Below are 21,319 nucleotides of genomic sequence, written 5' to 3'. Positions count from 1 at the left end.
TGCCAAATCACTATCTTCATGCTCAGCTTCTCCAACGAATCTTTCCTCCAGCTCCTGCTCCCCTTGAGGATCTCCCAGCACTTCTTCATCTGACTTATCCGAATCAGGTATGTTTACAGATTCGTCAACGAGTTCTTCAATGTCAGTTTCCTTTTCAGGTTTCCTGTTTCTCTCCTCTCTTCCAGGATGAAATTCTGCTGCACATGGATCCAGATATGTTCCTGCTCTCTGCATTGGAACCCACAAGTCAACCTCCTCATCGTTGGAACTGTCAGTGCTTTCATGGTGAGTATTTAGTCGTGGTTGTGCTCTCTGTTTTGAACTGTTCCTCTGACATCCTTTTCTTTCCAGACGAACATCAGGTGTCCTCTGCTCATCAACCAGGTAAGGACAAGGCAATAGAAGGTTCCGGTGCAGCACTCTTTCCCTTCCAGTCACATCCAACGGTCCGACTACATACACCGGGCCATCTCCTCTCCTTTCTTTCACCACATAGGTTTGCTTTTCCCAGAACGCTCGCAGTTTTCCTGGGCCACCTCTTTCTGACAGGTTCCTCACCAACACATGATCCCCTGGCTCCAGGACAGAACTCCATGCCTTCCGATTGTAATTTCTTTGCCCCCTTGCAGCAGCCTTCTTCATGTTCTTTTTTGCAATCTCGTATGCTTCTTGCATAGACCTTTTCCACTTTTCAGCGTAGTCGGTGTGAGACGGAGTGTTCTTTACTTGCTTTGTGGGGAACACAAGATCAATTGGAAGAACTGGCTCTCGACCAAAAAGTAGAAAGAATGGAGAAAACCCGGTTGACTCGTGCACAGTAGAATTATAGGCGTGGACAACTTTGTTCAGGTGTTCTGCCCAATTCGACTTCTCTGTTTCCTCTAGGGTCCTCAACATCCCCAACAATGTCCTATTAAACCTCTCTGCCGGGTTAGCTTGGGGGTGGTAGGGGGTTGTACGAGAATGCCTAATCCCACAGTAACTCTGTAGTTTTTGGAACAGGCTGTTCTCAAACTCCCTCCCCTGGTCATGGTGGATCTTTCCAGGATAACCAAAACGCATGATGAAATCTTCAAAGATTTTCCGGGCTGCGGTCTTTCCAGACTTGTTTCTGGTGGCGTAAGCCTGAGCAAACTTTGAAAAATGGTCAATGACCACGAGGATATACTCTGCTCCCCCTCTGCTTCTCTCCAGGTGCAGGTAATCAATCGAAATCATCTCAAATGGAGCTGCTGTCTCAATGCTCTGGATTGGAGTTCTGGTGATCCGGTTTGGTTTCTTTTGTCTTAGGCATCGACACACTCTTGTGACATAATGTTCCATCTCTTCTCTCATTTTCGGCCAGAAGAACCGTGCACGAGCTGCTGCCACCATACGATCGGCACCTAGGTGGGCCATGTCTTCATGTAAGTACTTATATATCATACTTTTCAAGTTTTCTGGAATAACTAACTGAGTTCTGGTCATTATTTTTCTTTGTAGGATACCTTCCTCATTAATCTGCAGGTGATGCCATTCTCGTAAGAGTCGTCTCACAGCTTCCGGTTCCCTCAATTTTTCTTTGTGTTTGAGATTGATTTGTTTTTGTTTCAGATCAAGTACTCGGCTGATGACTGGATCACTCAGCTGGGCACTCCTGATATCCTGCGGTGTTAGCCGTTGACAGATCTCTGGTCCACCCTTCAGCTCCTCTGGTAAGACATCTATATTGCAAGTGATTGCAGATATCCAATCCACGTCCGCACGTCGTTGGGCTTTTAGGACTTCCCCAATTGATCCCAGCACTTCTGGCTCACATTCCTGAGTACACTCTCTGACTGTGACTTCAATGGGAACTGATCTCCGTGATAAGAAATCTGCATCTCGATTTGCCGTTCCTGGTCTATATTTCAAAGTGAAACGGTAGTCTGCCAGCTCAGAAACCCACCGTTGACCCGCTGCATTGAGCTTTGCCGTTTTCATGACATATGTCAACGGGTTATTATCACTGTAGACAGTGAAATGTGGCGCATGAAATAGGAAATCCCGGAAACGCTCTGTGATCGCCCATTTGAGTCAGAGGAACTCCAACTTCCCAGAATGCAGCTTGTAGTTCTTTTCGGCAGGGGTCAGGGTCCGAGACCCATAACCAATTACTCGGAGTTTGCCTCCCTGTCGTTGGTACAGTACGGCTCCCAGCCCTTCTTCTGACGCATCAACATGAAGGACAAACGGCTGTTCAAAGTCTGGGTATGCCATTATGGGTGGGTTTGACAACTCCGCGATCAGCTTCTCCAGTGCTTCCTGATGCCGCCCTGTCCACTCTACTGGCTGTGATGGAGGTGCTTGCGAGTATGAGTTCCCTCTTTTTCCTGAGCCTTTCGTCTTGCACATGCTGGGCTTTGTTAACAGTTCATATAAAGGCTTGGCTATTCTGGCAAAGTCTGCAATGTATGATCTGTAGTAACCAAGGAAACCCATGAGCTTCCTCACCTCACGAACAGTGCTTGGTGTTTCCCACTTTAGTGCTTGCACAGCCTCTTTTTCTTTGGGGTTCATGCTGTACCCCTGTTCAGAGATGATGCGGCCCACATAGCAGACTTCCCGCTTAAAGAAGTCACATTTCCTTGGCCTTAGCTTGATACCACACTGTTCCTGTCGCTGTAGCACTTTCTTCAAGTCCTCTAGGTGCTGTTCGAAGTCCTTGCTGAAGACTAACACGTCGTCAAGATAGGGAACACAGATATCATCCCTTAACTCTCCTAGACACTCTTCCATGTACCTCTGAAAAGCGGCTGGTGCATTTGTGAGGCCAAAAGGTATCCGCACCCATTCGTAAAGCCCCCAGGGTGTTATGAATGCTGTGTATGCCCTACTGTCTTTACCCATGAAGCCCTGATGATAAGCTTTACCCTGGTCCAGCACAGTGAACCAGGAGTTCCCCCCTAGATTTTCTAGGATCTCTTGGATTCGTGGGATAGGATGCCTGTCAGGGTATGTCTTCTCGTTGAGCAGCCGGTAGTCCACACATAGACGCAAGCTCCCATCCTTCTTTCTCACACACACAACCGGCGAGGAATAGGAGGATGTTGACTTTTGGATCCACCCCTGACTCAGCAAGTTCTGTATGTGGGTCTTCACCTCTTGATACAGGGGTCGTGGTATTGCATTGTACGTCTTTTGAACAGGGATGTTGTCTTTCAAACGAATGTCCATTGTGAGATCCTGAATACATCCAGTATCCCAGTCATCCTTAGCAAACACTCCACTATTCTCTCTCAACAGCTGTCTCACACGCTCCTGTTGTTCCCCAGGTAAGTGACTGAGGTCCACTGGAGGGTCCCATCCTTCACTCTCCTGAACCCTGATTGGAGTCTCTGGAGTTGAGTCATTTTCACATTGTGATATCTGAAATTGGGATTCAGATGGAGGCGGTGGTTTCACTTCCAGCTGATGGATGGCATCCACTGTATGCAGCCACCCCAGGACAGTTCGTGCTGTAAGTGTCACCTCTTCTTTCGTGGTATTTTCCACCATCACTGTAATGTTGTCATTCTCGTTTTGAGGCATCTGAATAAGCTGTTTGTTTACCTTAATACCTGCCGGCCAGGGTACTTCTGAATTGGGCTCCAGCATCACGTGTGTTCCAAGGGTAACCGTCCTATTCAGTTTGCCACAGCTGACGTTCACTCTCGCGCACCTTGGAAGAATTATGGATTTTCGTCCCAGTCTTGCAATTTGACAGCTGCTGCTGTTTTTGCGTTTCTTCAGCAGTGACAGAACGGCTTTTGCTTTCCTAGGGCTAACTTCCAGAGATGAACTCAGTGTGTTCACAAGAAAACTCAAAGGAATCTGCTGGGCTGCGTTAGCTTGGACCAATTCCTCAATCACATTAAAGCCAATTATGGGTTTCTCCAATTCACTGGATGTAATGAGAATTGGTGCCAGCAGGTGTGTGCCCCCTCCTTCAGTCTCAGTGTTTCCAGACAGACAAAATTCCACTTCCATCCAGCCTTCATATGGTATGCTCGTCCCATTTGCCGCTGTGAGGTTGAGTTCTCCCTCCTCAAGTAGCTCTCTCACTGGTCTCACCTCTGTGTCAGGGAGATGTCTCTTCTTCCACTCCGAGCCCACGATTGACACCTGTGACCCTGTGTCCCAAAGCACTGCTGTATTAACACCTCCAAGAGAACATTTCACCAAGCATTTGCGTCCCACCAAACTGGCTGTTTTCTCCTGTTTGTTCGACCATGGTGCTTCAGATAAGCAAGCTTTTGGTAAGCTTTCAATGATGTCTGATGTAATTTCAATCTTGCTTGATGTCACATTGGTTACAGTTCGTTTCCGACAACCAGCTGCCCAGTGCTCACTGCTGCCACACTTGTAGCAGTGTTCACATCTTCCCTCTGGGTTGGACTGCTCACATTGGGTACAGCGCCTGGTGCTTGCACGAACAGGTGGAAATCGATTTCGAGTGAATCTCTGGTTACTGTTTCTGATTGTCTGAGGTTGTGATGTTTGAGCAAGGCTCGCTACTTGAGACGTAAGGCTCTGGATTGCTTCACAAATCACTTTGTCTCGTGCATCAAGCTTTTCCATCAGGTTGTTAGGCTTTGGAGCTTTCTCTTTTTTTATAATGACACCTTTATCTTGTTCAGCATGTGCCTGTTCCTCTTCCATCACTGTGGCCACCTTGGCTATTTTTGGTCGAGTGGTTGAGAACTTTGATTTTCGTTCAAGCTCGAGACTATATGACATGTTCATTTTCTCCATAAGCACTTCATCTTCTACGCATGGGTTTTCCAAGTAGGGTTTTAGATCTGTGCGTATGCTGTCATCATGAAGGCCAGTCATAACTGTCTGCAGAAACTGATTCTGGATTAGTTCATAATTATATCTTAATCCTGTCTTTGCATTTTCAGATGCTGACAAAACCCTCTGCCTGAGATCCATGGCTCGAACTAAGAACTGGATAGGCGTTTCCTTGGGTTCTTGAACTGCACGTGTGAGTGAGTGATACAATTCAGTTGGATCCTTTTCTATAAAATGTGCTCTGAGAATTTGTTTAAGGACAGGCAATGTTAAGTCTGTTCTACTCTCCAGATAACTTCTCAAATTGACACCTGGGATGATGGCTTGAATGACTGCCTCAACAATTTCTCCCTCATCATAACCCCTTTTGCATGCCCTGTGAATCTGTCTGTCCAGGCTGGTAAAGTTTAATTTGTCTCTCTGGCCAGGTTCACCAATTTGTCCAATTATTTTGAGTTCTTTTTTGTACACTGGATGCACTAGTGTGACATTTTCTCCTGAAACTGATGAATTTGCCATTTTTCGGTCTGTTCTGGCACGTACTGATTCTGTTGCAGTGTTTATCACAGGTGCTTCTGATGCAATTCCACTAACGCCCACAGAGTGGTGCTCCAGGTCAACTTTTTGCTGCCCCTCGTTGGTTTGCTCATTTTCTGCACTGGATGATCTCTCGGTTTTCTCTTCATCAACATTTATCAAACTGTCAATTTTCCCCTTTGTATCTAATAACATAGATAGTCCTTCATCTTCAAGTGAAACAACATCATCTCCCTCTAAATACTGCAGAATACGTCTCCTCAGCGCGCGAGGCGTGTGTGTCTCATCCTCCCTCACATTTAGCATTAACATTTCACACAAATCTCTCAGTTGCGAAGCAGATAACTCGAGCAATTTACCCTCGATTTCATCCAGCGTCTCTTCCCACACAGGCAACATTATGGCCACTCAATGAACAGATTAACTCACTTTTGCAGTTGTTTTTTCGCCGTTTCAAAGCCACTCTCTCCGTGATTCGCGGCTCGTTCTTAGCTCGCGCTCCACTCGCGGCTCGTTTCATCACTCGATGGCCGCTCTGCACTCGCCGCTCTCTTCCTCCCGAAATCCGTCACAAACCGAGCAGAAACACCAATTTTATGTTGCCCCCTTGGACAATGACAACGACAGCTTTTCTTTTTTTTGTAGATTTATTTGCCCCGGTTGTTTTTTTTCTCTTTTGTTTTCTGTGACAGATTCTGGGGCTGAAAAGTTTTTACATGAACAAAACGTGTTACCCCTCCTTCTTCTCACAGCGCCCCCAACAGTACATCATTTATGAAACTTTTAACATTTATCCTCCACATTATATTAGTAACAAATATCTACAATAAACACAGACATGAAACAAATTAAATAATTATTTGAGGTCCTTACACTAACGAAACCATTGCATTTACATTGAAGTCTATACTAAAGCCACTAGCCTCAAAGGTTAGCCGTTAGCATTACCATCCAGTGGTAGAATAATGTGTGTTTGGGCAACGCTGACGTGATTTAACCATTTTAAACATCTTAACTAACACTTGTTAGTCCCTTTCTTTTTATCGCTCTCTTTTCTCACTAGACCACTTATTTTCATTTTACTAAAAAGGGAAATACTGACTCACAATAATTAATTGTCAAATTGAAATTTAATTGAAACATTAAATTTATTTTGAATCATTTAAAATTTCCCTCTCAGATCATTTCATATGATCTTTTATTTCTAGTATTCTCTTTTGGGTCTAATTATTTTAGGAATGAATAAGCCTTGAACTTTGGAAGTTAAGTAAACTTATTCTTCCTAATTTATTTATTACCTATCTGAATATATGCTATTCAGACCTTTACTTATTTGAATGCGTTTTACCCCTCTTCCTGTTTTGGTTATACACTTAACCACTATTGTTTTACGTATTGATTTCCTCTTTTTAATTTCATTTTTGCATATTTTGCCCATTTATTAATTTTTTTAATTTTCCTATTTCTTACCATTTCTTTTGTGTATCCTAGCCTGGGAACGACAAACCTGAGCCCAAAAAGGAGACATTGTTATCCCTCACTACGAGTTCAAATAAATTAGAAAGACAACTCTCTTTCACTTAAAGTTTATTTTGTTTGATTAGTTGTGCAGCAACTAACACAACGCTCTCCTTGTAGTTGAGATAACCGCTACTGAGACTCACCATCTCCGTCCTCTCTCTCCTTTACTTTCCTCTTCTCTTTTTACATTTGTAGGACATGTAAGAACCATCAATCAATTCTAAGTGAAGTAAATACACAATCGTGCCAAAGACGACGAATCATTCTTATGAATTTGATTGTAATCATCCTCTCATTTGTTCTTCCTAACCTCCCTACATTTGGAAACGCAATCCAAGTTTTAGCATCTCATCCAACGTTGAGATCAATTTAATAGAGATACGTGTTGAACAACTGTCGCCTTCGCAGCCTCCCTGGTGAGCGGTCCAACTGAAAGGTGTACGGTGTCAATCCTGTCAGACTAAGAAAAGAGATATCAGAATTATTATTGTATTCTTTTGTCCAAAGCAAGAAATATAATAATATTGTTTACGTTTTTGATAACATTTAATTGGAAAAAATAATTTTCCTCATTTGAAAAACAGAAATTTTGCTTGTCATTTGAATTTGTTTTTCACCTCTGTCTCTCTTTTCCTCTTCCTCATTAGAGTGACAAAGTCTTCGCATCTCTAGTCTACTTAGACACCCTGAGACCAACACAGTCATCACCACATTTCACTAGTGGTTCACAATCACTGATACAACACTTAGTTGTCCCACCACACATAGGCTTTTACTCCACACAGATCTGTGTCAGTCTCTCTTCTCCCCAGCATGCCAACATGCCGCAGACTGCAGACCCCATTTCCCATGGGGAAGATGTGAACATTTGGCTGAGAGGCATAACAGACAGCCTCACTCCAAAGACATTTGAACTCTTATTATTTTTAATAATAATCCTAATCCTGAGAAGATTCCTGACACAAGATTCAAGCCAGAACAACAACCACGAGGAGCTAGTCAAGATCACGAGCTCACTAAGCTATGCCTTCACAACCCAGCTGAAACTGAGCGACAAGCACATCACCCACCTTCAAGAGGAGCTGACACGTGCTCAACATCGCATAGACAAGCTGGAAGTGAAAGTTCAAGATCAACTCAAAGCACCCAGCGAGAGGGAGCAGGATACAACAGAACAAGTTATGAAGCTCCAAGCAGCCCTGGCAGCAGCTCAGCTCGACCAGCAACATGCAACGGTTGCTCAGAAAGACCTGGTAAACAGACTCCAGTATGACTAACAGCTACTGGAGAAAGCCAAGATAGACATCAGAAACAAGAATTCTGAAATCAGTGCTTTGAAAGACCACCTTGAAAGGTACAGAACTGAAATGGACAATCTGACCCAACAACTAGATGATACCAACGATGAGCTCTACATGGTCAGAAAAGAACTCCAAAATGCTTACAAGCACAAACTAGAGCCAAGAAAAGAGAAACATCTCTTAGCCTCATCACTGCTGAGCAGAGCAGAGTTCCACGTCCAAGAACTGGCATATGATGAAAGGAGCGAAGGGCCACAACCCAAAACCTCACCTGCCTTCGCCACACAACCCTTTCCTGCCAACGAAAGAAAACCTCCCGTCCAAGGCCTTGAAGCTGCACACGGGATGACCATCAAAGACCTCAACGAGCTGTCTAAAAACATCAGCAGGTTCAACCCGAACTCCACAGAGAGCCCCGACATCCAAGCTTACCTGCGAGATATCGAATTCCATCTGGAAGTGAGACCTCATGTGACTGACAGAGACTGGTTATACCTCCTTAGAGCCACGTCCAGTTCCGAGGTACGAAACTTTCTAGATCGACAGCCCAGTCAAACCAAGTCAAACTACCAGCGACTTCGTGAGGTCCTGATTAAAGAGTTTACAGACCCAGAGTCTGAACATGGACTGTTAACTGCCTTGGAAACCAAACAAGGTCGTCAAGAGACTCCACAAGCTTACTACAACCGACTCCGACAATCCTACTTTGGTGCACACAACAACTCTGACCTTGAAGAGGATGTGAACTTCAAAACAAGGAACAAGAGCATGGAACAAGTCATGGAACAACTAAGAGAGTTCCTTCAAGACAATTTACATGCATATGACCACAAAGTTGAGTCATGCTCGCTGTGACCAGCGACAGAACGGAAGGCCGGTGATCACCTGGTGCACCACATCAGAGATGACAAGCACCTGTTCAACAACAACCCAGAATGAACAAGTCTTTCACGGCCAACTGTTGATGAAAAATCTGAGGTACTAAAGGACATCACCTCAGTCACTAACAAACTGTCAAATGAACTCCAACTCCAAGTTCCAAATTCCCTGTCTGTGCAACAGCAACCACCAGAGCACAGAAGGTCAGAAAGTCTGCTACAGCCAGAAGGCATCACAAGAAGAATGCAACATAGGAGACAAGTTTTGCAACTCAGCTTCACACAGCCATGCCAAACTGCCTCCGACTGTCTGCTAAATAACTTCCTGCCTTGCTGGACTGACCCCTCATTAGACCATGGGCACGCCCTCATCCAAGCCAAGGATGCTGAGAGCCAGTCTTCAGTGACATGATAGAAAAAGGGGGAGACAACACAGACTTGAACAGATCTGACCACACATTACCTACACCCAGAGGTAAACACATCTACTGATAACACAGTCAACAAACATATTCTTCCCACAGGTAGAATATCCAACTTTTAGCGTAACAAAGTTACACATACCCACCATGAAGAAACGTGCAGCCATCCTCACAATAGGTAGAACACCTGACACTAAGTTAAGGTTCACGACACACTAGCTGCACCTGACATCCTAGCTCAATAATAGTTGTAACACATGCTAGGAAAACCCACAGCAGCCTTGTTTTGTTTTGTTCTTCTTTTACCTATCCTTCTCCTTCCCCTCTTTCCTGAGTAGGTGAAACGCCTAGACACCCTGCGAGGGTCGAAGGTCTGATATTAGGATTGACTCGCAACACCTAATATCCGCCAGCCACTCTAAAACTGAATGGAAGCCAGAGAGCTCCATGCATGATAGGTCAATTCATTGAATTGAAAATGAAATTACTAGAAAACTAATGGTAAACATGTAAAGTAAGACAACCTAGAAGAACCAAACAAAGTTAACCACAAATTTGATTGATGAATCAAAATAAAAACAATTTCCAAGACGATCTAAACTATCCTCAATGTGCTAAACTACATTGACTAATTGAACTTAACCACGTGTACCTAAATAACCTGATGCCTGCACCAGTACAGTAACTGTCATGGAGGTGTTGTCTTGCTGTTTGCTGTGTTTGTCTGCTTCTTCTGCCTTTGTTTCTCCAGCGATCGACGATGTCTTCACCTTAACACCTCGCCGATCGAAAGGGGGATATATGTAGCAGAAATTAGTCAAATCAGACAAATAAAAGAGTCTATCAGAGCTGTGTGCATTGAAACATGAGCTGAATTCCTCAGGAAGTCATAAATCAGTTCTAGTGCCACAAGAACCAAGCAAGATAACCAACCAACCAACTTGTTCACACAACAGCTTTCAACATTAACACCAATAGAACAATTATTGACAATTTTAATTCGAAGAAGAGATTGTCAAATTTATTGTTTGTGATTGGAATGCAACGCTGGACATCACATGTAAACCCAGGAGATCAAGTTAAATACTTGCATTGACTTCCCCCCCCAGCCAGTGAAACCAGACTGAAATTCCTAAGGGGGAAGGGCTTTAAACCTTTGTCTTCACAGAAAAGTCCTTTGCCAGAGAATGGCAAAGAAACCCTTTTTATACATTATATATGGACCAGAATGAACTCAAAAAAAGACTTATGAATGAATCATTCCATTGCTTAACTCCATATTCATTTACGTGTAACCCACACATTTGACTATCATGTATAATCACTTATTGTGTATGTCTTTTGATAACTATAGGATACCTAGTCATGTCTAGTATTGAAATAATCGCATTTTCTTGCTTGATATTGTCCTGACAATCATTTATTTGTAAAATATATCATAATCATGTTATAGGAATCCTGTCCAAAATTAGACCCTGTGAGGCAAGAACCACATGCTTGGTAAGATAAACAAATGATTTATGATACCCACCCCAAGAACATATCTGATTGGTCAAGGCAACATTTGAGGGGTGGCCAACAAGGAAGTTTAAAAACTTTGGACACGATTAAATCTTGCTTTTAGTTCTAGTCTAGCTGCTGCTATTAGCCATGTCGGCTTTTAGTTCTAGCATTGCTTGGACATCAGTCATGCCTTGCTTTTAAATCTTTGCTTTTAGTTCTAGTCTAGCTGCTGCTATAAGCCATGTCGGCTTTAGTTCTAGCATTGCTTGTGCTATCAGTCATGCCTTGTTTTTAGTCTGCTTTTAGTCCCTAGCTGCTGCTATTAGCCATGTCGGCTTTTAGTTCCAGCCTTGCTCGTGCTATCAGTCATGCCTGCTCTTAGCCTTTAGCTTGTAGCTTTAGCTTGTAGCATCTAGCCATGCGGTTAATCATCATTGTTCTTTGAGCGCGGTTCCAGCGTGCCTGCCTGCTGCTACTATGCCACGATGAGAAAGAAAACAACCTAGTCTCGTCAAACTTTATTTCTTTTCTTTTCCGTTTGAGAGTTTCGTGTTCTGAGTTAAGTTTTGTAACGTCCATTCAACTTCAACCAGCGAACACGACTCTGCACTTTCAGCCAACGCCCAACCACGGGCTTCCCAAGACGTCACTTCAGCCACTACTGAACTTCCAGCCAATCAGCGACACCGGGATACCCCTTTCAACTGGAGTCCCTTTCACAGCAAACGAAGGCAACGTATTCCCAGATATTTGTTGTGCTGGTGTATCTAATATAATTTTAACCCCATTGAGGAACTCAATGCGAGCGCTAATTACGTGATTGATGGTTGTTCATGTCTATGCAATTTAAAGTATTGCTGTTAACTTGGGATTCCATATTTCCATTCTCTTAAACTCATCTTTCCCTAACTTTCGACCTTCCTGCAACTTGTGTGAATGTGTGTGTGCGTGTGTTTATGTGTTAGATTAGTTTATATGTCTTAGATTTATCTAATAAAGCCTTATTCATATTGAAAAGAGAAGTATCTTGTGTTTTGTGCTTACAAGTTAATGTCTTAAACTGCCGATCTTGTTACTGTGCTAATTGATAGTGTTTTCACTATAGTTTGGATATTAGTATCCAGCGCAGATTTTATGTTAAACGGCTCGTTCACTGAACCGCAGGCGCGTCTCCGTGAACAGCCGTGAAACAGTGATTCTGTTCAAATTCCCTTTAAAATCTTAAATGATTCCCTTTGAGCTAAATTGACCTGTTTCCCTTACATATAGTTTAAAATCCTTTAAAATATAATTTATTTCTGTGATGTGCGGCTGTATTTTCAGCATCATTCCTCCAGTTTTCAGTGTCACATGATCTTTAGAAATCATGAAAATATGATGATTTATTATTAGAACTATTAATAGTTTTGCTACCAAATATTATTTTGGAATCTGCGATACTTTTTTTAAGGATTCTTCGATGTATAATTTTTTTTTAAAGAACTGCGTTTATTCAAAATATAAATCTCTTCTAACAAAATTAATATTTGATATCACTTCTTATCAATTTAACACATCCTGAATAAAAGATTCTAAAATCTAACAAAGAATACAATTTCTTATAAAAAAAGAACGTATAAATAAAGTCTTCCCATCTGCCTGCACTTGAGTCTTCGCCTCTTGCGATCCGTGACACTGCGTCGTTAATAACTATGGATGAAAAGTTTAGAGCCCTACTGATGATTAAGTCTAGAGTGTGTCCACCTTTGTGTGTGGGTCCATGTACATAATGAATCGACAGGTAAAAAAAGGCCTCAAGTCCAAATATTCATTTATCACCTGTTTGACAAACACTTCCTGCTTCGATGTCTAGATTTGAATTAAAAAGTCGCAAACATGCTCCGAAGTGCCGATCTGAATCATCCGAGTCGCCAAACAGGCTCCGAAGTGCCGATCTGAATCAACCGAGTCGCGAACATGCTCCGAAGTGCCGATCTGAATCAACCGAGTGGCGAACAGGCTCCGAAGTGCCGATCTGAATCAACCGAGGGCGCGAACATGCTCCGAATTCCCGATCTGAAATCAACCGAGTCGCGAACATGCTCCGAAGTGCCGATCTGAATCAACCGAGTCGCGAACAGGCTCCAAAGTGCCGATCTGAATCAAAAGAGTCGCGAACAGGCTCCGAAGTCCCGATCTGAAAACTTCGACTAAAGAATGTAAAAAATAACTCTATTTCTCTAATAACTCTACAACTCTATGAAAGACTCAGATCACGTATCTAAAAATAAATCGCTATAGTAAAATAGAAATAATAAGAGGAGTGAAGTTTCCTACCGTTCTGCTGTGTTTGGTCCTCACGCGCATCTGACGCTCCGCTGCGCGTCTCAGCCCCTCACACGCGCCTTTACAGCGCTAAATTAATCATCTTTGCTAATTATTATACATTTACTTCATTGTCAGCTTCAGGTACTTAATTTATTATTGTTCAATGAACTGTTTGAAACAAAAAAAGGTTGTATTTCAGTAATAATTCAAAATTATCAAAATAAAATATATAAAATAATGGTTTATATTTTAAAATCCTTTAAAATATAATTTATTTCTGTGATGTGCGGCTGTATTTTCAGCATCATTCTTCCAGTCTTCAGTCACATGATCTTTAGAAATCATGAAAATATGATGATTTATTATTAGAACTATGAATAATTTTGCTACCAAATATTATTTTGGAATCTGCGATACTTTTTTAAGGATTCTTCGATGTATATTTTTTTAAAGAACAGCGTTTATTCAAAATATAAATCTCTTCTAACAAAATTAATCTTTGATATCACTTCTTATCAATTTAACACATCCTGAATAAAAGATTCTAAAATCTAACAAAGAATACAATTTCTTATAAAAAAAGAAAGGATAAAAACTTACTGACCCCAAACTATTGAACTGTAGTGAATATTGTTAGAAAAGTCTTCTATTTTAAATAAATGCCCTTCTTTTTAACTTTTCATTCATCAAAGAATCCTGAAAGAAGTATCACAGTTTCAGCAGCACAACTCTGATAATAAATCATCATATTATTCTGATTTCTGAAGATCATGTGACACTGAAGACTGGATGAATGATGCTGAAAATACAGCTGCACATCACATGAATAAAATACACCTTAATGTAGATTAAAATAGAAAAACGTTAATAATATTTCACAATATTACATGTTTTCCAGTATTTTTGATCCAATAAATGCTGTCTTGATGAGTAAAATAAATTCCTGTAAAAAAACATTAAAAATCATTCTGATCCCAAAATCTGACCGGTAGTGTGTGTATGTGTGTGTGTTTATATATATATATATATATATATATATATATATATATAAGCCCACTAACACACTAGGCAAGGCAAGTTTATTTATATAGCACATTTCACACACAATGGTAATTCAAAGTGCTTTACATAAAAGAAAGTAAAATAATCATAAAGAAAAATTATAACAAAAATGAAACAAGCAATTTTAAAACTTTTATAATGATTAAAAAATGTACTTAATTAAAATGAATTTAAAAACAGTTACAAAATTATTTTACATTAAAAAAAAACAGTGAAAATATAGTGCAATCAGTTCGGACATGGCACAGTGCTCATTCAATAAATGCACAGCTAAACAGATGAGTTTTAAGTCTAGATTTAAATGTACTAGTGTTTTAGCACATCTGATCTCTTCTGGAAGCTGATTCCAACTGCGAGCGGCATAGAAACTAAAAGCAGATTCCCCTTGTTTTGTGTGAACCCTTGGTATCTCTAACTGCATTACTTGAGGATGTGCTAATCGCCTTCCTGATATTGATGATCTTCTCAGAAAAGAAGGATGCAATCTCATTTCATTTGATGTCTGAAAGCATTTCACTGGGAATCTGACTTCAGTCTATGTCTCGTAACTTTGAACGCTCCTCTGGTTTCAGTTGTGTTTTTGTTTATTTTGGTGACGTATAAATAAAGTCTTCCCATCTGCCTGCACTTGAGTCTTCGCCTCTTGCGATCCGTGACACTACGTCGTTAATAACAATGGATGAAAAGTTTAGAGCCCTACTGATGATTAAGTCTAGAGTGTGTCCACCTTTGTGTGTGTGTCCAAGTACATACTGAATCGACAGGTAAAAAAAAAGCCTCAAGTCCAAATATTCATTTATCACCTGTTTGACAAACACTTCCTGCTTCGATGTCCAGATTTGAATAAAAAAAAATCTCAAACATGCTCCAAAGTCCCATTCTGAATCAACCGAGTCGCGAACATGCTCCGAAGTGCCGATCTGAATCAACCGAGTCGCGAACAGGCTCCGAATTGCCGATCTGAATCAACCGAGTCGCGAACAAGCTCCGAAGTCCCGATCTGAAATCAACCGAGTCGCGAACATGCTCCGAAGTGCCGATCTGAATCAACCGAGTCGCGAACATGCTCCGAAGTGCCGATCTGAATCAACCGAGTCGCGAACATGCTCCGAAGTGCCGAACTGAATCAACCGAGTCGCGAACAGGCTCCGAAGTGCCGATCTGAATCAACCGAGGGCGCGAACATGCTCCGAAGTCCCGATCTGAAATCAACCGAGTCGCGAACATGCTCCGAGGTGCCTATCTGAATCAACCGAGTCGCGAACAGGCTCTGAAGTGCCGAACTGAATCAACCGAGTCGCGAACATGCACCGAAGTGCCGATCTGAATCAAACGAGTCGCGAACAGGCTCCGAAGTGCCGATCTGAATCAGCAGAGTCGCGAACAGGCTCCGAAGTGCCGATCTGAAAACTTCGACCAAAGAATGTAAAAATAACTCTATTTCTCTAATAACTCTACAACTCTATGAAAGACTCAGATCACGTATCTAAAAATAAATCGCTATAGTAAAAGAGAAATAATAAGAGGAGTGAAGTTTCCTAGCGTTCTGCTGTGTTTGGTCCTCACGCGCGTCTGACGCTCCGCGGCGCATCTCCGCCCCTCACAGGCGCGTTTACAGCGCTAAATTAATCATCTTTGCTAATTATTATACATTTACTTCATTGTCAGCTTCAGGTACTTCATTTATTATTGTTCAATGAACTGTTTGAAACAAAAAAAGGTTGTATTTCAGTAATAATTCAAAATTATCAAAATAAAATATATAAAATAATGGTTTAAAATTTAATATCCTTTAAAATATAATTTATTTATGTGATGTGCAGCTGTATTTTCAGCATCATTCCTCCAGTCTTCAGTGTCACATGATCTTTAGAAATCATGAAAATATGATGATTTATTATTAGAACTATTAATAGTTGTGCTACCAAATATTATTTTGGAATCTGAGATACTTTTTTAAGCATTCTTCGATGTATATATATATTTTTTAAGAACAGCGTTTATTCAAAATATAAATTTCTTCTAACAATATTAATCTTTGATATCACTTCTTATCAATTTAACACATCCTGAATAAAAGATTCTAAAATCTAACAAAAAATACAATTTCTTATAAAAAAAGAAAGGATAAAAATTTACTGACTCCAAACTATTGAACTGTAGTGAATATTGTTAGAAAAGTCTTCTATTTTAAATAAATGCTCTTCTTTTTAACTTTTCATTCATCAAAGAATCCTGAAAGAAGTATCACAGTTTCAGCAGCACAACTCTGATAATAAATCATCATATTATTCTGATTTCTGAAGATCATGTGACACTGAAGACTGGATGAATGATGCTGAAAATACAGCTGCACATCACATGAATAAAATACACCTTAATGTAGATTAAAATAGAAAAAATGTTAATAATATTTCACAATATTACATGTTTTCCAGTATTTTTGATCCAATAAATGCTGTCTTGATGAGTAAAATAAATTCCTGTAAAAAAACATAAAAAATCATTCTGATCCCAAACTCTGACCGGTAGTGTGTGTATGTGTGTGTTTATATATATATATATATATAGAAGGATGCTCTTCTCAGAAAAGAAGGATGCAAACTCATTGCATTTGCTGTCTGAGAGCGTTTCACTGGGAATCTGACTTCAGTCTATGTCTCGTAACTTTGAACGCTCCTCTGGTTTCAGTTGTGTTTTTGTTTATTTTGGTGACGTATAAATAAAGTCTTCCCATCTGCCTGCACTTGAGTCTTCGCCTCTTGCGATCCGTGACACTACGTCGTTAATAACAATGGATGAAAAGTTTAGAGCCCTACTGATGATTAAGTCTAGAGTGTGTCCACCTTTGTGTGTGGGTCCATGTACATACTGAATCGACAGGTAAAAAAGGCCTCAAGTCCAAATATTCATTTATCACCTGTTTGACAAACACTTCCTGCTTCGATGTCCAGATTTGAATTTAAAAAAATCTCAAACATGCTCCAAAGTCCCGATCTGAATCAACGGAGTCGCGAACATGCTCCGAAGTGCAGATCTGAAATCAACCGAGTCGCGAAAAGGTTCCGAAGTGCCGATCTGAATCAACCGAGTCGCGAACAGGCTCCGAAGTGCCGATCTGAATCAACCGAGTCGCGAACAGGCTCCGAAGTGCCGATCTGAATCAACCGAGTCGCGAACAGGCTGCGAAGTGCCGATCTGAATCAACCGAGTCGCGAACAGGCTCCGAAGTGCCGATCTGAATCAACCGAGTCGCGAACAGGCTCCGAAGTGCCGATCTGAATCAACCGAGTCGCGAACATGCTCCGAAGTGCCGATCTGAATCAACCGAGTCGCGAACAGGCTCCGAAGTGCCGATCTGAATCAACCGAGTCGCGAACAGGCTCCGAAGTGCCGATCTGAATCAACGGAGTCGCGAACACCTTCGTGGCCTAATGGTTAGAGGGTTGGACTCCCAATCGAAGGGTTGTGAGTTCTAGTCTCGGGCCGGATGGAATTGTGGGTGGGGGTAGTGCATGTACAGTTCTCTCTCCACCTTCAATACCAGACTTAGGTGCCCTTGAGCAAGGCATCGAACCCCCAACTGCTCCCTGGGCGCCGCAGCATAAATGGCTGCCCACTGCTCCACGTGTGTGTTCACAGTGTGTGTGTGTGTGTGTGTTCACTGCTCTGTGTGTGTGCATTTCGGATGGGTTAAATGCAGAGCACAAATTCTGAGTATGGGTCACCATACTTGGCTGAATGTCACTTCACTTCTTCATGTATATTAAAATAGAAAAATGTTAATAATATTTAACAATATTACATGTTTTCCAGTATTTTTGATCATATAAATGCTGTCTTGATGAGTAAAATAAATTCCTGTAAAAAAAACATTAAAAATCATTCTGATCCCAAACTCTGACCGGTAGTGTGTGTATCTGTGTGTTATGTATATTATATATATTATATAATACATTTTTTTAGCACCCTTTCACTATTATGTTCTTTGTTTAAACTTAAAACTTTAAACTTATATTTGCATATAATACAAATAAGAGTTTTGTTATGGTCTGCAGAACAAAAATGGATAAATGTCATATTCCTCAGAAACCAAATGAAGATATTTTTGATGAAATCCTATAGCTTTCTGAACCTCAATTACATTTATCATGCTTTTCAATTTTTTTGTGACCTCATGGTGGCGCCAAACCACACCTTTATGAACGTGATAATTTGTAAATGCAGCTGTGTGCGAGAGGGGGTTCAGCGAAAAATCGGCAGCTGTCAGCAGGAAGTGGCTGTCACTGGCAGCAGGAAGTGGCTGCCAATAAAACCGGATGGCAGCTGTCGCTAATACCCGGAAATTGGAGGAGGCTGCCGGCGGCAACAAGACAAATAAATAATTATATACACTTACGATTATGTTTAATACTTTTTAAAATAAGTATAAATGTCAGTATTGTATATTATTGTATTTAAAATATTGATCAAATATAAACAAAGAAATAAGATCATTTTGCTAAACGTTAACTTCCAGCTGAATGTTTATGCATGCATGTATCATTGTTTGTGTGAAATAAAACAATTTATATTTATTTATATACGAGAGTGGCACTTACTGGGTGTATGTTGTATATTTATTATAGGCTATATACACAAATGACTGAAAAGAGAGAAGTCTCAGAGACCTTTATTTAAAATCATATTTTGCGGTTATATTTGTAGTATTTCAAGAAACAACTATATATATATATATATATATATAATAAAGTAGCTGTTAAATTTGTAACTGGGTTAGTAAGTTGTCAAAGTCAGTGCTTTACAATGTAAACAGTACAAAATATATACAGTAAGCAAGCAGACTAAAATATCAATCAGAATCACTAACAACAATCCGGAGGTATTTTCAAGACTCTTAGATCAGAACTGATGAGGTATACGGAGTTACTTCTCCAGCATCTTGCACCAATCACTGTACAACCCAGGGTGGATGTGCATCTCTCCTCATTTTCCTCTTGCAACATGGTCAAGTCAAGCATTGTTTATTTATATAGTGCTTTTAATAATACAGATCAAAGCAAAGCAACTTTACAGTATTAAATAGGAAAATAGTGTGTCAGTCAATAATGCAGAAGGACATTAGTAAACTCAGTTTGTAGTCAGTTTAAAAGACAGTTTATCATTCAATTCAGTGAGGTCATCCTTCAGCTCGGTTCAGTTTAAATAGTATCTGTGGAATCGTTTGCAATCATGTCAATGATATCACTGTAAATGAAGTGACCACAACGAAGCAAGCCAGAGGCGACAAGGAACCAAAACTCCACCGGTGACAAAATGGAGAAAAAAACAAGGTCTTTACAGGGGATCTGTATCTGGGGCTCTAGTTGTCCTGGTCTCCGCTGTCTTTCAGGGCAGGAGAAGTCCATTCTAGGTGCGATCCACCATCTGGTCTGGATACGTACTCGATCCGGGTGACTGCAGTGACCTTCGAATAAGAAAGAAACAGATTAATATAATTGAAGATGTTAATATCTATACGATGTTTGATAGGGAGTTTGATAGGGTTTACAGAACTGGGCTAATCCGGTCATACTTCCTGATTCTAGGAAGAACTCTAGCTGCTGCATTTTATTATTCATAAGAAAATGGTGACTTTAATACCTAACTTGCTTTATTAACAGTAGACATGCATGCACAGCCATATTAATGATTATTCCCATTGCATCTTGTCATGTACAGAGCAGTGATTACATTTTCATGCATAATTTGCACACCTGGTAAGCAATTGTTGTAAACCTCGTCGCAGTGTCTGCAGGGTGTACATTTTGTTGAATTCCTGACATGGCTCAGACTTGTTCTCCATTTTGTTCCACCTGTATATTGAGATGAGGAGCATGAAAACAGCATTATTACAAAGATAAACATTCAGACATGGCAACTGAGAAATGTAATGTTATGGCACCTTTTTAAACCTCTAATCAAATATGTAAAAGAAGATACTCAGTCAAGCCAGCTGGATTGTGCCCCCTTTCGAAAGGAGTCTGTATACAGTACAACAGACTTCTTAATTTGGAACAAACCAAAGACGGACTTAGTAATGTAGAATCACCCTCCTCCAGGATCACGTAAAGAAGAATTTCCAACAGGACAGCATCTGGCAACTATTGGGTATTACACAAAAAAAAAAAAAGGTGTCAGTGCCATGGTTTTGTCTCAAGATGCACATCAGTAATGTTTTTTTTTTTTTTTTTCTAAATGCATGTTTACAAAAGCTACTTCAATGTTCTAAATTTAACTACAGCCTAATCCTGGCTTAATCCAGGCCCTGTCTGTGAAACTAGACCTAAAAGTTATAAGGAATTATGAACCGGTCCATTATATTTTGTATAGATAATAAAAAATAAAATAAAAAAAATTGTTTTGCATTCACATGCTTACAACTTCAACTGGTACACAGAACAGTTCTGCACATGCATAGTATTAGAGAAAACACACCTCAATAGTGCAAAAAAAAAAAAAAAAAAGGATTCTTCTTTTAAGAACTCTTAAGTTAATGTATATCACACAATCTCCTGAAAGACTTAACATGCAAAAATATATGGTTAGTGTTGCACATTTATCTTCTATCATTCCAGTCAAACAACATTCTTTTATATTATTCAATAGACTGTTAACACGCTAACAAACGTTAATATTTAATGGTACCTCAAACGTAATTTGAAGTTAATGGTAGGCCCCTAACAAGGTACACAAACAACGTTGCTACCACTAATTAGATTTCATTGAACAATTATACCAAAGTAGCCAAAGTCTACCAAGTCGTTCACCAAGATAACAATTAAAATCAAACTTACAACGCAAAAAAACATTAATTACTCCGATGACCAATTTCTGAACTTACCGTTTGATCAATCGCAACCATTACTGAAGCGTTTGGGTGCAGTTATATCTGATTGGTTGCACCCACGTTGGTCGATACTGATTGGCTCCCACCGAATGGCAGGTCCCGCCTACC

Source organism: Carassius gibelio, chromosome B19, assembly GCF_023724105.1.
Source record: "Carassius gibelio isolate Cgi1373 ecotype wild population from Czech Republic chromosome B19, carGib1.2-hapl.c, whole genome shotgun sequence".
NCBI classification, from domain to species: Eukaryota; Metazoa; Chordata; class Actinopteri; order Cypriniformes; family Cyprinidae; genus Carassius; species Carassius gibelio.
This window is presented reverse-complemented; position numbering follows the sequence as displayed.